This window comes from Manis pentadactyla, chromosome 5, assembly GCF_030020395.1.
Source record: "Manis pentadactyla isolate mManPen7 chromosome 5, mManPen7.hap1, whole genome shotgun sequence".
Classification (NCBI taxonomy): Eukaryota; Metazoa; Chordata; class Mammalia; order Pholidota; family Manidae; genus Manis; species Manis pentadactyla.
The window spans coordinates 71082658-71099987 of NC_080023.1; the positions used below are offsets into that span (position 1 = coordinate 71082658).

Sequence of the window (17330 nt, forward strand, 5' to 3'; positions counted from 1 at the left end):
TGAGCATGAGTTCAAATTCTGATATCACTCTTTGAAGTTGTGTTCAACTTCATCTGTAAATGGAAAAAAAATATGGAAAATGTCTTATATGCTGAGGACTTAGAATATTTTTATGCAATTCTAATAATGGATTTTTTTCTGTAACAATTTTATATGGAATTTGGAAGTAAGTTTACTTTCTCTCCATCTTTCTACCTGTAGATAAATTTAAAAATCATTTGAGGCCATCTTTTCCTTGTCTCTGCTTCCTAATTTCAGACCATCACAATATTTTAATTAATAAGAAAACAACCCCTAAAGTAGTCCTTTAGATCACCTATCTCTACATTATTTCCCCACGTAGCATTCTAAAACAAAATGTTCCCTGTTTAAAAATCTTTCAGTAGCCACCTGTTACCTCCAGGATAAAAATAAATTCCTGAGCCTGGCTTTTGCCTGTATTTCCTTCTGCATATTCTATCTATTAGCCTATGTCTTTCCTTCTACATTCCAGCTCTACAGGACTACTTGAAGTGATCCAAGTGTGCCCTCTCTTCTGCCTGAAATATTAATCTCTCTCTCTCTCTCTTCCTGCATTTAGAATGTGCTTTGGTTTCATTTCCCCAAGGAAGCCTACTCTGGACGCTTCCCATCTTGACCCTATGTTACTTTGACAAGCTCCCCTATAGCCCTGAACCATCTCTCCAGTAGTTAAATTTCTCCTGTCTCCAGAGGGAATCCTTATGTAGAATTTTGTCTTTTTCTTTATAACCAGGCACTGCACATTATATGGGCACAGTAAGTATGGGCTTCAATAAATTGAAGAAAGGAAAGAAGGAAAGAAAGGAAAAAATGAGGAGAGGAAAAAAGAAACTTTTACCTTATTTTCCTCTGAATAAAGAAATAACCTGTGAGATTACAAGGAATAATTATACAAATCTTATTACTAGTATGAGGCCTTGTCCATGGAAGACAATATATATATTTGTAGCTTTGAATCTTTCCCTAAATAAGTACCACTTAAGTACTTAGATTAATACAAAGAGTCAGCACCATAGAAAAAAGGTACTTTTTTCAAAACTGACTTTAAATGATGTACTTTGTCCCTGAGCAACAACAGTGTTCAAGCAAGAAATTCTCTACCTGGGTGTCCTGGGGAACAACTACTGTGGCACTTGGGGAAAGTCATTTTCTTCCAAAGTATCACTCTCTCTCTCTGCCTGTCGTCATACAGCCACGTTTCTGCTGTGGCTGGACCTGGAGCGTGTTGAGCCAGTCACATTATCCCACAATGTGTTTGAGCCCCAGGATGCAGAGAGACTGACTCACTGGAACAGGTAATTAGGAAGCCAGAGGACATGAGACAGGAGAGGAAATCTAACTTATTGCTCCCTGGAGAGCTCTGAATCAGTGGGGAAGAGAACTAAGATGGGAAATTAAATTATCTGTATGCTCTTCTCTCTAAAATTATTTAGTCTGCCCCCTTTTCACTTAGAAAACATATGCTGTGAATGCAACAATTTTGCTTCTGCTCCTAAAGAGTTGGCAGCTGAGAGCAATTTCTTGAAACACCTGGAAAGGATAGAACTAGCTTTAGGATATCTGCTATTCCACTAAGAACAACTACTATAGAGTTCAGGAAGGAAAGGCGATGTCCAGAAGCTCTTAGTACCTTCTGGCAAACATAATCACATATCTAGTTAGGTGCATATATCCATAGAGGATATTCTCACAAGTCAAGGACGTATTCTGGCCTTTGCGTTAACAAAATTCAAGGGCTTAAAAACATCTTATGTAGATACAACTACTTTCTGGGCTTTTCACTTACATCCTGCTGAGCCAACATGGAGATTTATGGAGTTAAATCCATTGCAGAAGCAGATTAAGCTTTGCCTTCATGCTTATGGATTCATGTTGGATGTTTGTTGACTAAAGAGTAGTGACCCAGGCAGAAAATACAATTAATTTATTCAAGAAATATTTGATGGATGCCTATTTTATTACAGACATTGTTCTGAACACTTGAGAATAATGTGGTTTAAAAGCCTGTATCTTACATTTCTGATCTTATTTATAATTTCTGACACATTTCTGGTCTTAAAAAAATTATTCTAGAGGTGGTACAGTAAGTATATTTAAACTTACTAAGTAAATGGGTGAAGAAGTAAAATAAGGACCAAAGATAATTTCAGATAGTAGTACCATGAAGAAAAAACAAACTAGGGAAATGGGGTAAAGAGTGTATGTATGTGTGTGGCCGGGGATGGTTAGCAGAGTGCTTGAGATATTTTTCTGGTAAGGTAATATTTGAGATGAGTCTTGAGTTTTGAGAAGGAGGTAGTCCTATGAAGGTATGAGGGAAGAACCTTCTAGACAAATGGAACAGGAGATTAGAAAAGGAGTAGGAAATATTAACAGGGGCAAAATTATGTATGGCCTAGGAGACCATGGTTAGGCATTCGGATTTATACTGCAGGCCATGGAGTGAAGCAGGAGAATGATGGGAAATCATTGACCAATATAAGCAGGGAATGATGGGAAATCACTGGACAGTATGAAGCAGAGGAATGGTGGGAAACCATCAGAAGGTATGAAGAGTGGAATAATTACTCTGCTATGAGGAAAATGGATTGTGAGAGGAGATGGGCAACACAGTAAGCATGAGCTTGAATTGGTGTAAGAGTTGCTTGAGAATTTCATGTGCATCAGTTCCCTGGGACTGTTAAAAACTTCCATGTATGAAATCACTTCCTAAGCATAGCATATTATAATTCAGTACCTGTTCCTGCAGTCACTTCCCTTCACTGCTATCACAAAGCTCTCTGCGGCTCCTCAGCAAAAGCCTTCTAGTGTTACTGTGAACCTGAAAATTGAGAGGAGGTGAGATCAAGAGTTAGGGAATTCCGACTGCCTTGCCTGTGATAATGTAGTCTGCCCCGGAGTTCACCTCTGCTCTAAGTACTTCTCCCATCAGTGAAATTCAACTCCACAGGCCCAGCCTTCATAAGATGGTAAATATTCCCCTCTAAACTACCCTAGGACTCTGAAATCCAGAGCATGCCCAGAGGAGGGCAACCTGGAGTATGTCCAAGAAATCTTAATAGAAGGGGACAATTTTTTTAGTGGTTGTACGCCATTGTGCTGTTTTAGATTGTGTCACATCACATATTGACAGCACATGCTACCTTCCAATGGGGAGAAACAAACCATGTGATGGATTACAAAGTAAGTCTGAGGGCCAATTTCCTGTTGCTTACACTGGTCACCAAAATTGCTAGTTCTCTCTTGGTTAACCTATTCTGAGAGATTTGGTTCTTGAATTTAATACCTATAATCCATAGTCTGTAGTTCAGCCCACTTCTGTTCTAAACAACCTGCTTGTATGTGACTTCTCTTTACACCTTCCTTCCTGAGGCCAGTCAACAACCCTGAATCATGCTGACTCATTCCATCTATACCCTGTGTATCCCATCACAGCCTACCTCTCTTTCAAGGTTTTACTCATATTTCCTTTCTCCCCCTTTTAGCAGACAAAAGGCAAAATGTTCAAATCAAAAGTAAAGTTTTACAAGTGAAAGAAAAATATGGAATAGTTTCAGTAAACCCAAATGATATGTGTCAGTGTGTCAAACTCTTGTCAATCTGATATATTAGTGTTATGTCTAAATGTGGGTGTTAATGTCTTTGGGATTTACCTTTGCATAGGGCTCAGTTAGACAAAATTAATTGAGAATGAAAGAATAGTATCCTGCCGTTATGTCAAAAAGCACAAAGTATGGTTTTATAAGATTTCTTTCTGAACATTTATGTGTTTAGAATTTAAGTGGCTTATTTCTCAGGGTTGGAAAATTGATATAGTACCCAATAATTACTCAACATTTTGGAAAATATGTCTCAAAAAGTTTAATTGTCATTTTTAAAAGTATACTTTTATAATTATTTGGTCACAGCTATATTGTTTTCTGCCAAAGACCAGGGCAAGAGTAAATAAGTAGTCTCAACAGTAGATGAGAAATTTCAAAGTCAAGAATTGAGTTTCTAAGCTAAAGAATGAATAACAGTTTGAAAATGGGTCTTGGATGATCTGAAACTTTGCTAATTCCATCTTTGAATTGTATAACATGGAAAGTAGATTTGGCTTTAATAGTTTAAAGAGCCAGATCAAATAGAAAGGCTGATAGTGACCAGAGCGATTTCAGTCTGGGCCATTTCATCTATTACTTATCTGACCCTAGGTTGAAAGTGGGCAACTCAGTGGATAGGATGTAAATAAACTTGGAGCACATGCTTGAAATGTGACAATGGAGAAAAAGGGAATTATAGAAAATTGGCCTATTTCCCATCTAAGCTCTTTGATTTTATTTGAATATTATGCACTTCTCTAAAAAAGCTATTGCTAGTCAGTTAACTGTATTCCACAAGGAAAGGATGAGGTGGGTTTATACATGTTCAATTAATATTTGCTAAATAAGTGAATGATGAATGAATACAATTCAGAAAGCAAACTTTTGTAAAAAGTAATTAAAATGAGGATATCATTTCTTCAGTTAGAGGAAAATAATTTCTTCATGTATAAGTAGGAACTGTTATGTGAAAGACACCAAATAATTATTATGCTCCTCTTTTCTCATTTAACAAAATTGTAATTAATAATAATCAAGAATAAATTTCAATGTGTGGCAAAAACATCTTGATAAACTGGAATTGGGGATTTGTAGTAACACCAGTGTGTTTGTAGTTCAAGAGCCATGTAACGATATCACTGATACCAGGTAGAAATATTAAAGACTTACTGTAAGACCTGTCACAGTGCCAAAGGGATGTTAACATCCCATGAAAAATGGCAGTTCCTGAGGCATCAAAATATTCTGGAAAATTAGCAAAGGAAAAGATTGTTCCCTGAGTATACAGAGAAATTGGGCGTTACGGAGTACTGAGGATTTTAAAGTGGAGAGAAATGGTCTCTCTGGGAACAGACAGTTCCCATATCATGACTACTGTCACTGCTCCCTGCCAACCCATTTGGGTATCACATGAAAGGTAAACCATTCCTTTTCAGGTGCACTACAGCAGGAAAGAGCACTGAATTGGGAGTCATGAAACCTGGTAACTGTTTCAGGCTGTGGCAATAATTAGCTATATAACTGAGCTTGTACGAATCCTATTTGTTCTGGGCTTCATTTCCTTAACTCTAAAATGAGGGCATTAGGCTGAACTGTATGTAAGACCCCAATGTGCCTTCCGCGGTTCTCATTGCTTCAGCTACTTCTGCTGCCGAGGCTGCTGCTTCTTTTTTCTAAATGCTCAACTACTACATTATTTAAGGTATATTTCCCAGTGGTTTTCTTCCTCCCCTTTCTGTCTCTTTCTTCAGTATGTGGGATAGGAGGACACTGACTAAGTCTGAGGGGAGGAGGAGGAAGAAAATTAGCTACAGGAAGGGTTTATTTCCCCCTGTCCAAGAAAACTTAAATATAGCTACTATTGCCTTGAAAGGAATGGTTTATGTCCCAACAGCATTTTCCAGACGAGCTCAGTGCTTTTTTGCCAGCAGAATTCACTTTAAACTGAAGGCAGTAGACAGTTAAACAAGAGTCGGCACTGGAAACAGCTGTGAGTAGACAAGACCAGTTACTTATAAGGTACTGTTTCTTCCTCACTGAAATCTCCCTCAGAGCTTAATTGCTTTGGGCACAAGTATTCTGTGCTCTTTTGACTTTTTTCCCCCACCTCGCTTCTTTTCTGAGAGAAAACACGTTCTTTAAAGTATCTTCGCTCCTAGCTGTATTGTTTTGTGGCTGTTGATATTTGAAGCTACTAGGATTTTGTTTTGTTTTGTTTTTGTTTTCAGGAATCTAATGATTGCTGTTATTTAATTTATAAACTTAGTTGTCTGCTTTGTTGCATCTTCTCATGGGTGGTTTTATGTTTTATTGTTCATATCAGATAAAGAGGGATATGTTTTAACATTACAGAACATACAGAATGCTCTTGACTGAGGGGGAGCCATAGACTAATGCATCTTCAACTCGAAGTACAGAACCAGTAGAGAGCCAATCAGATGAGCAGACCAGGACAGGGCAGCTCCAGGCACTTTAACTGACTCGGTCAAGGTTCACTGACTCGGTCAAGGTTCACTGACTTCATCACAGCTTGGTGGATCTGTCCTGGAAAACATACATTTCTGAGTGGGGGATTTTACCTCTAGTTACTTCTATATTTGTTAATTTTAATGCTTCTTTCCCTTATCACATTCATTTTTTAAAATTCTGGTATACCTTTTTTTTTTTTTTTGATGAAGTTTATCTTGTTTAAACTCATTCATGTTTAAAGAACACCTAGAGTAGTCTTCCCAGAGTGACTATCTGCAGTAAGATTTCAAATCACTGAGCTATGGAAGGGCTTCCAGAGCAGAAGGACGATAACCCAAAGTGGCAGTGGAGTGGACAGAAAGGACCCTTCGTACTGCTATCCTCTGAGGTGTCACTCTTACCCAGAGAACTGGCTATCTAATATGTAAATTTGCAGCTGTTCAATAAACAAATAGTAGAGACAATTAATGGGTTCTGCATATGTGGACTTTCCAAAAAGTGAAGTTTGCAACTTTGCCACTGGAAACTCCAGAAGTTTTAGAAAAAATTTTGCCATTTTTGGATAGTTATCTTTCTGGGATCCACTATATGTTTTGATCTCTCTCTGGAGGGGACTAACTTCAGTTTAACATTTTATGAATTACTCAGCATTCTCATCATGGATACACATTATAGAATTATTCTGTAATGTAACGACACTTTGGGGGCTTATTCTATGGTGTGTAAAGCTATTCCTTCTTATGTTAAAAGGCCAAGTAATCACTATGCTTTTTTAAATTGCTGTATTATTTTTATAGGACATTTTTTCTCCTGTGTCCATTGTTCATATGAAAGTGTGACTGACTACTTATTGGTGTGGACAGTTTGCATTCCTCTAATCACTCCTCAACCTCAGCTACCCCTTTATAAATATTATTTCTTTTGTGTTCTGCACAAGAAAACCAGAACAAAACAACTTTATAAAAATTATCGCAGGAATAAGAAGCAACAACTTTATCCAAGGGCCCAAGAGATTCTCTTACGAGGAAAGTGGATGTGCCAAAGTGCAAAGACACAGTGACATCTATTTTAGGTGCTCCAGACCTTTTTGGTTTGTGTCCAAGTTCTTAGTTGTGTTCTGCAGTAGAAGTTGCCATAGAAGTGGCTCTGGGATAAGTAAAGCATTATTGCATCTGATATATAAAGTGCTGTTTGTTCTCCTTTTTATAAAGTTGCTGGAGTGTGTGTCAAGGAACCAGTGACTAACCAAATCCCACTGGGCAGATTTGATCAAGTACTAAGCATTTTATTTTAGTTCCATTAACACATATGCTTTTCATATGCACACATGACTGAGAAATAGCATAATAATGCTTTATAGGAAAAAGGTATGTGAAAAGAAAAAAAATATATTCATCTAGTTAATACATTTCTTTTTTGTGAATTTATACCTTCATTTCTTTAACTGCATCCTTACTTGCAACTTCTTTTGAGCTGAAAATTCTTTAAATCATTGAATTTATTAGCCGAATATGTGTTTTCTTATCTTGCAATATTTATGTTGTGCATATCAGAGTAAAATTAAACACTGGTTTCTCAATGATCTTGGAAAATAATCCCACACTATCCAAGAAATATTTAAAACTAGTTGTATTGGATACGTGAAGCTACAAACCAAGTCCAGGGAAATTCTAAATTCTGACTTTAATTAGAGTCCATTGTAATCAATTGATCGTACAGCTTTATTTAGAATTATGTTGTGAAGTCTTTTGTGTAAGAGGGCCTTTTTTGATTAAGCTATTTTTTTAAATACAAGTTTCACATAGGCACTATAGAAATTGTTCCTGGGTGTTAAAGCATCTTGTGGTGCATAACACAAACTCTTTCCGTTTGAAACAATAAGTTAGGGATTGCCTTCTGCCTGCAACAGTGAATTTAGGATTCACGTAAGTTTAGAAGCATTGTCTGAAAGCTAGAGGTTTTGCTTATTTTTTCTCTGTACTTCTTTCAGTTAAATGGCATGAGCTATTTTAAAGTAAAATGTTATTCCAGTTGAAGTACAACTCTTTGAAATTGAAAATATATTATTTTAAGTCTTTGTAATAAAGCTTTTCTTTACCTGACTGAGTCTTCCAGTTTAATCAAATTTGATTCTCACAGTCATAGCTAATTAGGAAATTTGCCATATGAAAGATATGTATTACAATGAGAACTATACTATTAGTAGTCCTAAACTGAAAATTCCTTAAAACTCAATGCCATTATGAATACACATATAGGAAGGCTTCTATTTAGAAAAATGCTTTTTAAAACTAGGAAAGGAAGACCACTGAAATAAATCAATGCATGTTAGTGTTCACTGATAATGCCTTCTATGGGCCCTTAACACAGCCTCATGAGAATTCTTCAGAAACCTCAGAACTCAGACCCTCATGAACTAGAACTCGGTGAGCAAAATGTGTGGTTTCCAAGATGCTGTTGAGTTCTGTGCTGGAGGTTGTGGACAAGGGAGAGTAGCTATCTATATTTCCTAACTGTTGAATAGATTGCTTTGTTCTCATAAAAACCCACATTTAGTTAATTTTCAGTTTCAAGCTCTCAGTAAAGATGCTCAAATTGACTCATGTATGTTCTTATATGTTGGCCTGCTTAATGTACCAAATTGATAATTCTGGATAATTTAAGAGGTGATGCAGTCAAAGACCAAGGTTCTTTTCATACATCTTAGTAGTGCAGTAAATGTTTGTTGAATGACTATAACTTCAGATCCTTAAATTAAAAGGGCATTAACAAATAAAATGATAGTAAAACCATTAAGCTTTACTTAATATTTTATTATCAGAGTGTTTTTATTTAGTTTGCTGCTGTGTCATGCTAAAACATGAAAACTCCATTAAGCAATGCCATTTAATAAATGACTAAATTGCTATTAGCAAATAATAATTTGGAACTGTAAATTGCTATGAAGAGAAAGCATCAGGTGCCTACCATCAATAGTAATTTGAAAAGTGGAGCTGGAGGGCTTGAAGGTGTGGCCTTTCTCCTACATCCTTTGCTTTGTTTATTTGCTGATGGTATTGTGGAATGTATAATACATTTACTACAAGCAGATGCTGCTATTATTTTATTCTATTAATGTTACTTATTTTATTGTTTATTGGGGAAAACAGCAAGAAATTCGAAGAACAAATAAATGTGGCTGAGTCTAAGTCAGTTTTACAGGCCAAATATTATTCTGGTGATCTTAAAATTTTAAAAACTAAGTATTAAAGATGATATAATTTACAGAGCTCTAAGCAAAGACTGACATCTTTCCAAACTAGCAAAAAAATAATAATAATAACCCTAAGGAGCAATTTCCATTTTGCGTTAGCCTCTCTCTCCAATCCACTTGCTTTTGGATTTGTTCAATACCAAGGGTGTCTTCTGAGGTCCTTCGCCACAGCACCATGCTAGTCCAGCAGGGAAGGTGGCATCCGAATGTCCTCCATCTCCACACTTGAAAATGTTATAAGTAGAACTGAATACAATGGAAATGAAAATAGCCTTCCTGCAAACTCAGGTATAAAATGCCCTACATAATTCACAAGGGAGTTAACAATTATAGTGATCATGAAAAGAATAACAGCATAAGGGAAAATAAATTATCGTCACCAATTCCACTCCCTAGTGGATACACTCCTACTGTCAGATTTCTTTCTGTATCTGTGTATATAATATGGTATCAATATTTTGTTTTGTTTTATATTCATGAAAATGGCTTAATACTGCAAATTTAGATTCTACCTTTTTTCATTTAACATTTTATTGGAAACTTTCCTGTAATATCACAACACTTTGGAAAATAATTTGTGACTGTATAATATTCTATTCTGAACATAATAGAATTCACTCCCATGAATACACAGGAGACCTATGTTGTTTCAGTGTGTTCCATCATAAGAAAGAAAAGATAAGCACTTGTTTATATATGATTTTTGCTCATATGATTATTTTAGGGCTGTAAAGACTTAGAAATTGCCAAATCCCTGTTTGTCAGAGTAGGAGAACTAAGTCCAGAAATACTCCTCATCTAGAACCCAGGCTTCCAGCTCTCAGTCTAATTTCTTTATTCATCCAGAAGTAATGACTGTCTGATAAATTATTTGGAGTCAAGAGGGGAAAGCATAATTTCCTTCTGTCTGAGTAAGAGGTCAACCATGTACCCTATTCTCTGAAAATCCCAAGGGAATGGAAGGGTTCTCATACTAAAGAAAGAACTCAAGATTCCATGCCAGAAGTCTTTATTACACAAGGGGTGATAAACACATAATAGCTATGGGAACATTTTTAAATAGCTGTCACTCTGCTAATGAGCATTTGCTAAAGCATTTCCTGGGCCACTAGTGTTTATGGAACTTTTAAACAAAATATTTATGGAGATGAAACTAGGACTTGCTCCATGAATTATGCCATCATACTTGCACCTTTGCTTTCCCTCAGTGCCTGGCAGTGGTCAGGCCTCTGCCACACTGAACAAACACTTAACTTTCTCAACCAAGCTCTCTCCTCCTGGTGCCAAGAAAAATGCCCATTTCCTGTTTCTGCTTCCTCACCTCCCTCTAACTCTCTCTTTGCAGTTTGGCATTTATTTCTACCGCAATACTGAAATTACCTCTCAGAAGCTGCTAATGATGACTGAATTGCTGTTAAATCCAATAGCTTTTATCCCTTGTTCACTTCTGCTCTTCCTGCCATTTATACTGTTTGCTGGCATACTCTTCTGAAACATTTCTGCCTTTTGATGTTAGGAATCTTGTACAAGCTGAGGGGTCCACAGCTTTTTCTCATTTTACTTTTGATGGCTCCTGTCTTCCCACCACCTGGCTCTGGATGTCTGTATTTTTTCATTTTCTCACCGAATACTTTTTTCCTTAGAAGATAGCATCCAGTCCCATGGCTTCTCTCTAAAGCTCAATCTAGAGATCTGGTCAGCAAGACCTCTTCTAATCCACACTTTGTACGAGTTATAAAAAAGGACCCCTTCCTCGGGGTTCACATCACTCATATTAGGATCTTCAGCTTGACAGGGAACAGGGCTGGATCTCAACCCCACCCTGACTGCACAGCTTTAAGAAAGCGCCCTGCTAGTCAGAGCCCCTGGGGGCAATGCAGTCTCAGGTATTCGGGTCTTCAGACTCTATATTGTTCCATCACTCAAAACCAGCCCTTTATCTTTTATTGCCTTCCTCATTTCCTGTACACCCAGGTGACAGTTATCATAGAATTAAAAAAATATGTATTCCTGGCATTTTTTTCTCTTCATCCCCATGGCCACTACTTTGCTCAGAATTTAGTTATCTTGTCAACCCACTGTCTCCTCACTGGTTGCCTTCTCTACAATCCTTTGCCTCTCCCATCCATCGTCTACACTGCTGGCAATTTATAGGATATATTCTCTTTTTTCCTAAAAGTTTTCAGTGAATCTTTAAGTAGATGGTTAAGAACAGGGGCAATGGAGTTGAATGACAGAATTTGAGGCCCAGCTCTGGCATATTTTACATGTACCATCCTATGCAAGTTATGAACTATTTCTAAGCCTCCATTTCTTCACATAAAATAAGGGTACCAATATCATGAACCCTAATGTACCAACCATTGTGCTGTCCATGTCCAGACATCCCTTCACTCAGTACTCAAAAGAGCACATTTTATTAGATTTATACTAACCATTCTTTAAAGTGGAATCCACTTTATCTTACAGAGACCGATTTATTCTTTGTGAGCTCAGTTTGTTTCTTGAAGAAGTCTACACTGAAGTTAAACTCAGATAATACCAATGGCCTTGGCCCAATTGCACGTAGTGGTAAAATCCAGACAAGTGGGTGTTTTTTTTATTTCATTTTGAGACCAAGGTATGTCTTGTCCCATTTTTTCCTTTAAGAAAGGGAAGCAAGGAAAATAAAATCAAGGTTTTTTATCTCTTTTTAAATAACTACAAACCACATGATGGAAATAAACACATTTATTTATTCAGTGTTTCTGTGTAGTTTATTTATTCTTTAAAACTAACTCATATAGTCACAAAGCAAACAAGTGGAACAGCCGGGAATCGATTCCAGGATTCTGACAAGCTCTCTGCCTCATTTGCAATTGGTTCACTTACTTTGACTTTAAGAATCCACGTAGTTTCTCAAATTTATGTCAAAATACTCCAAAGTCATGACTAAGGGCTTTCAGATGTGTGCCAGCAATATTATTTCAGTATGTTTTTACCTTAGAATAATAGATTAATTTCATCTTTCCAAATTAACACATGGCTGTCATTTGGGTAGATAAACTGACCATTTGCCCTTGTTTCCAGTCTGGGTTTTCAGAAGCTCTCGTCAGGGTCTCCCCTAGTGTTTTCCACCAGAGGCTGAGTTTTTTCAGTCAGAGGATTTTGGCTCTCTCTTAGCATCAAAGGGTTCTGTGGTTTATTTCATTTCCTTAATCAACTGATTCTTACTTATAAGTGGGAGTTGCATAAACCATGCAATAGGGAAGTTGGATGGCTGTTGTAATTAAGCCCCACATATTTCAAATGACCAGAACAGTCCAAACTGGGTGAAATGACTTATCAATGATCATAGAGCACGTCTAAAACATGTTTCCTCTTTAGAAACGTCCACCTTGCAGTTAGCTGGCAACTTCTTAGAATATTCAGTGAATTGAAAGGTCTCAGAATAAATCTAGTAATAGAAATAAACGTAAATTTTCTCTTTCCTTCTCCCTCTGTCTTTGAGTGTCAGCAGGGATACTTGAGATCCAGTGTGCATATTAGAAACCCATCTTCTTTTTCAGTCATGGGAGCTGCTCTGTGGTGGAGAAAACCATCCAAACAATGTTTGCTTGATGTTTAGTTTCTTCAGCTCCTGAAATGAGAATTAGTGGCATGTATAACAAATAAAATAATAAGATAGTATGAATCATCCCCAAAGTGCAACTCCCAGTGTTCCCCACTGTTTTCCAAAGTAAAGTGAATCTCAGTGTCAGAGGTAAACTTGTGCATTCCCACAAGTATTAATGTTATGTCATGGCAGTTTTATGAAATTAAGTACTGTATTTCTTATGAACACACACACACACAGACACACACACACACACACACACACACATAGATGCTGGGGAAAATAGTTTGAGATAACTAACTGATAAGAGGAAGTCTTTCCCTTCCTCCCCTCAGGTTTGTTACCATCTCTGCCACTTTCTCATATAAACACCTGGCTTCAGTGTTTCTCTCCCTTTGTGTTATTACGTAGGTGGGCTTTCAGCCTAGACTACTGTCCCTCAGTCTTGTCTTCTAGAAACGATCACCCCCTCTGAGATACTGGCCCTGTCTCCATCCTGCCCTTTGTTCCTGTGGCCCCCTTCAGTGGCTTTCACCACTTTGCATCTACCTGCTTACTTTCTGGCCTGCTTTTCTAGCTCAGCTACACTGTAAGCTCCTGGAGACAGGGGTTTTGTCTTACAGGATTGTAGGACCAATGTTCAGCACAGTTCCTACATGTGGATGCCAAATGTAGGGGCCCAAGATAGCGCTTGTCTTATTGTTACAACGGGGCCTACATCCTGGGTGAGGTTCTCTCACACGAGAGTCTGTTAAAGGGTCAGCCTGTCACACCGGACATGTGGTCCGTCAGCTGGAAGGACAAAAACAGACAAGAGAACACGAGCTTACTTCCTTTTCCCTCTGGGTAAAATATTCCAGGTTTTTGCTCTACATATATTTTATCTCATATTTACTCAGGTCTTAGAGCAAATGACCATTCAGGTGTTTTTGTTTTTTATTTATTTTTGTACCACCTTCACTTTCTTTGCCTTTCAGATGTTGTATTAAACTTTATCTTAGCTTCTTTATCATTTGTGAGAGTGTCAGTAGTTCTTTTATATGATGGCCGCTGGGACTCAGTGCAAACATTCAATAAATACTTTGAGATTTTCACTCATAGTCTATCCCCCTACTTTGCTCAAATTTCATTCATTTTATGACAAATGGCCTCAGAAAAGGGACAATTCAGTAAAAAGAAGTTTGGAAAATTTTTTGTTTGCAACAGCTTTTGAATTTCAAAAAGCTAACTCTATAAGTCCTTAGGGTACAAAGTTTACATCACAGCAACAGCAAAGTCAGATCCCTGTATTGCATCCCTAAGGGTAGATAATGAATCTTATGGTAGTGGCACCAAGGGAGGGATCAGAAGGAAGCAAAGGGACCTTGGGGGCTTGGAGGATGGTGGAATTCTGAGACAGGGCTCTGTGTTGTGCCATCCTCTGTCCCACTCCCTGAGCAGGCAACATGGGAGACAGAACTGAAAACCTGGGTCAGATTGGGGAATCTAGGAGCAGAGGCATCTCTGAGTCACTTCCTGTGTGAGTACATTCACAAAAAGTGCATCATTTTTAAGTGCCGCTGTACATGGTGCCAACCGTCAGAGGTGGGTGCCTAGGCACACAGTTCCAGAACAGCCTCCAAGCTTATCCCTGTACCTTAAGGGCAACCAAGAGGGGAAGAAAGTCAAGAGCAGTGAAAGTCAAACCTGGCAGGGCCACAAGTCAGACAAGGAAGACTTAATTCCGGGAACAGACAAGGGGAGGAAATCAGCATCCCAGAGATGCCCGCGTGTGCACGGGTGACCGCAGACCACATTCCCTCTCTTGCTCATCCAGGCCGTGGTCTGCTAGATGTCCCTGTCATCAGGCAGTCCCCCAAGAATTAGGGGTCCTACATTAACCAACATTAAGTTTCAACTACCTGGCAGTATAAAAGAATAAGTATAAATAGTATAAAAGGGTAACATTTCATATACCTGACTTTGTAGACCAACAACCATTCTTTCCTTCTACGTAAATCGTTTTAAACTTAAACCAATTACTTTGAGCTGTGTGTTTTACTATGGAAAATACTAGTGTGTAAATAATGGTTTATACACTTACCAAAAGTCTAAATTATACTTGTTTTTCTTTGAAGTTGGAGGAATATCAAGGGAAGAAAGACAACGTGTAGGATTTGACCTGTTTAGGTCTTGAGCATAGAGGTGAGAGGATTTAGGGAAGGAAAGTATAACCTTTCAGGAGAGTCTGTATTCTAGACAGCTTAACAGAGCTTTATGTTTTAGTTTCTATTTCATCCAAATGTTGATCTCTAAGAACCAGAAACATCTGTTATCTTTCTCTTCCTTCCCGATGTTATCTAAATGACACAAAGCAAATGCTGGAATTTTAGTAAATTGCTTAGAAGGATTGTTGCCTGCCTAAAAGTGCCTTATAAAGTGAGCCCACACTGGTAATGAGTGATCTTTTCCCAATATCTTAAAGCACAGCTAAGCTATCCAAAAAGGAAAATCTGCCCTTAGTCTATGTGCTCTATATCCATCAAGAACAGAAAGAGAAAAGAAAAAAATCACTTACTGGCTCTCTGAGGGGTTTGAAGTTTACTCAGGCTAAGGGCTAAATCTGGACTTGCCGAGAACTTCCCTGTGAAGATCTAAGTCCTAGGGAGTTCTTAACTTATTGATGTGAGAATTTTCCAAACTCATGGCCTATTTAGGGTTCCACTGGTCCTCTGGGACATCTATGGAATTGCTTGGCCAAAACTTGGTAACTGCCTGTATCTGACCCAGTTTTGTACTACCCAGTGCACAGACAGAAAGGGGGCAATATACAGATGTACACTCTCATGCATGGTGTGTGTGTTGTGGGAAGGGTTGGGGGGCAAGAGATTGTCACCCCATGCAAGTGCAAATATAGTCTGTGAACAGAAGTCTTTGCTGAAAGGCCAGGCTTAGCACGGGTTTAACAACATCGAGGTATAATTTGAGGAAGCAGGGCTTCCACTATGTGACAAATGAGATCTAGCCCATCAGAGAGTACAGGATGGCAAGAAACCAAAGAACAATATACAAACAGGTCAAGCAGGCTTTCCTTTTCAGGGAAGTCAGCTGGCAGACTGGCTGGCGTTCAGGGATAGGACTCTTCTTAAGGGAGAAATGGAAGGCAAGATGCAGGCTCATGAGCAACTGGGTGTTAGACACTAGATAGGAACTAAGACACTGAAAAGCAAAAATAAGGTCATAGTAGGAGATCCCGAAATATGATCCTTGCATATGTGAGGCAGAGCGGAGCTAGCATTGAGAGTCAAATGATAGTACAAAGAAGCAAATTACAGGTATTGGTAATCAGAGATAGCCAGGTATTCTGCAGAGCTCTGCCTGTTCTGGACTTCTGATACTCATGGTAGACCACCAGGGGTCTCCAAAGATGGGCAAGTTAGGGCTGCGGGGATTATGATTTGCCCTCTGCCTGAGATGCAGTGTTAAGGATTCTCCAAAATCCCCTTGAGAAATTCTATTAAACCTTCAGACATTTTCTCTTCCAAGGCTACTGGATTCTCATATCTCCATACTTTAAGATCTAAGAATGTTGAATTGTCTGAGTTTCTGGCTTGTCTTCCAATGCCCTGATTTTAAATATTCTTTTCTCTGTCTTCTCTCTAAGTCTGTGTATATCAGATACTTTTAGCAGGAGCAAAAATCATCTAAAGAACTGTAAAAAATGCAGATTTCTGAGTCTGTGCCCAGATAGTCTGATTCAGTTAACCTGGTATGGGGCCCTGGAATATGCATTTTTATTTATTTATTTATTTATTTTATTTATCTATTTTTTATTAAGGTATCATTGATATACACTCTTATGAAGGTTTCACAAGAAACACAATGTGACATTTTAACAAAAATCCCAGGTGAATATGATGCAGGTTGTCCATGGACCACATCTGGAGAAGCACTGCTTTAAGTAATCTACATGCCTTGGAAATTTGACAATTCTTTGACCATATTACATCTTTTAGACTGCCTCTTGCTCCCCTTGTAGCAGCACAAATCATTCCTTACCATAGCACATATCTTGATTTTGGGTTATGAAATGGCCCCCATTAACAATACCCTGGGCAAAACATTAAGAGATTTAGGATACAATTCAGAATTTACGATAGATTGTGTTTTGGCTGTCTTTAATTTTATTGCATCTGCACTTTAAAGGGCAATTTGTTTTTATTGAAATTTAGATCTATTCTGGGATATGAAAATGGTTTCAATTTATACCTGAAATATAAGATTGCATCTTTTTGTTCTTTCCAGGGCAAAATATCTCTCTTTCTGGCTTATTAGAGAATTGTTCTTTCCACTGCAAGGAGAAAGACAGCTTCAGACTCTTGGTAAAAGTTAAAAAGGAGTATTTGGGATACTTACAGTGTCTTTTAGAATT

The 17330-nt window shown here is 38.0% G+C and overlaps 1 protein-coding gene across 9 annotated transcripts in view; it reads left to right on the plus strand.

Annotated features, from left to right (window-relative positions):
- Nucleotides 1–17330, plus strand: part of ARHGAP24 (Rho GTPase activating protein 24) — a 476093-nt gene that overhangs the window by 279594 nt on the left and 179169 nt on the right. Inside the window, exon 1 of one of the 9 annotated variants that reach the window (XM_036906339.2) lies at nt 282–5621. The exons of 5 other annotated variants lie outside the window; for them this stretch is intronic. The gene's annotated coding sequence lies outside the window, so the exon portion shown is untranslated. Of the gene's footprint in view, nt 1–281; nt 5622–17330 lie in introns of those variants that run through there. 3 more of the 9 variants (XM_057502417.1, XM_036906337.2, XM_036906335.2) reach the window with 3 other exon arrangements.